Raw genomic sequence first — 1,568 nt, forward strand, 5'->3', positions numbered from 1 at the left:
CCTTCCCACACTTTGGTAACTTATTCCCTGTATTAAATTCTATGCCTGAAATAGCTCAGAGGGTTTCTGTTTTGGACAGAATGCTTCTGGACACTTATAAACACAGAGACACATACATGGGTATTAGAGACCAAATGTTGGTGAGGTTCGAGGAGGTAAAAACAGTGGGGGCTCTCCTGAGGGGATTAGTGCCCTTTTGAGACACCAGAGAGCTCGCTTGCTCTCTTTCTGTCTCTCTCGCTCGCTCGTTCTCTCTGTGCATAGGCACAAAGAAGAGGTCATGTGAGCACATGGGGAGACCCTGGCTTGCCCACAAGCCAAGAGAAGAGGCCTTAAAATGAAAGCTACCTTGCAGGCATCTTGATCCCGAACTTCCAGTCTCCAGAACTGTGAGAAACAAATTTCTGTTGTGGAAGCCCCCCAGTCTGTATTCTGCTATGGCAGCCTTAGCAAACTAATATAGACCATAGAAAGAAAGTCGAGAAAACACCAAAGATTAACTAAGAGGGAAAAACCTAAGTAACAGTAGAAAAACAATGGGGCCCTTGTGTGGCTCAGCTGGTTAAGCGTCCGACTTCAGCTCAGGTCATGATGTCACAGTTTGTGAGTTCGAGCCCCACATTGGGCTCTGTGCTGACCGCTCAGAGCCTGGAGACTGCTCCAGATTCTGTGTCTCCTTCTCTCTCTGCCCCTCCCCCACTCACACTCTGCATCTCTCAAAAATAAATAAACATTAAAAAAATAAAAAAAAAAGTAAAACAAGCTAAGGTTAAAGGAAAAAAAGAGACACAAGAAGAGGTGAGATAAAAGAGAAAGAAAATCTCCCTCTCATATCCTTCTATTATTTTGTTTTTCCTTACAAAGGGAGAGAGGTTTGGGGGGTTTTTTATTTTCCAAGTGGAAAGGCCAAGTGAAGAACTGAGAGATTATCCAGGGAACTGAATTAATATAAAAAGTCTGAATAATTCGGGGCAAATCCCTTTTTCCCCCTTAGCAATGCTTTTTTTTTGGGAGGGGGGGACAGAGAGAGACAGAGCATGAATGGGGGAGGGGCAGAGAGAGAGGGAGACACAGAACAGGAAACAGGCTCCAGGCTCAGCCATCAGCCCAGAGCCTGACACAGGGCTCGAACTCCCGGACCGCGAGATCGTGACGTGGCTGAAGTCGGACGCTTAACCGACTGCGCCACCCAGGCGCCCCTTGAGTTTCATTTTTTTATCCATGAAACCATCAGTCATCTCCTTTTCATATTTAATTTAATTGTTAAAAAAGCTTGGGGCTGGAGGACTCCTGTGAAATCAATACCCTTTTGCTTTCAACTTTTTTTTTTTTTTTTTTTTTTAATTTATTTTTGGGACAGAGAGAGACAGAGCATGAACGGGGGAGGGGCAGAGAGAGAGGGAGACACAGAATCGGAAACAGGCTCCAGGCTCCGAGCCATCAGCCCAGAGCCCGACGCGGGGCTCGAACTCACGGACCGCGAGATCGTGACGTGGCTGAAGTCGGACGCTTAACCGACTGCGCCACCCAGGCGCCCCTGGCAGTGCTTTTTAAAAACCAGTATCTAT

The sequence above is a fragment of the Puma concolor genome, chromosome B2 (assembly GCF_028749965.1).
Source record: "Puma concolor isolate L17-30 chromosome B2, mPumCon1.1.hap2, whole genome shotgun sequence".
NCBI lineage: Eukaryota > Metazoa > Chordata > Mammalia > Carnivora > Felidae > Puma > Puma concolor.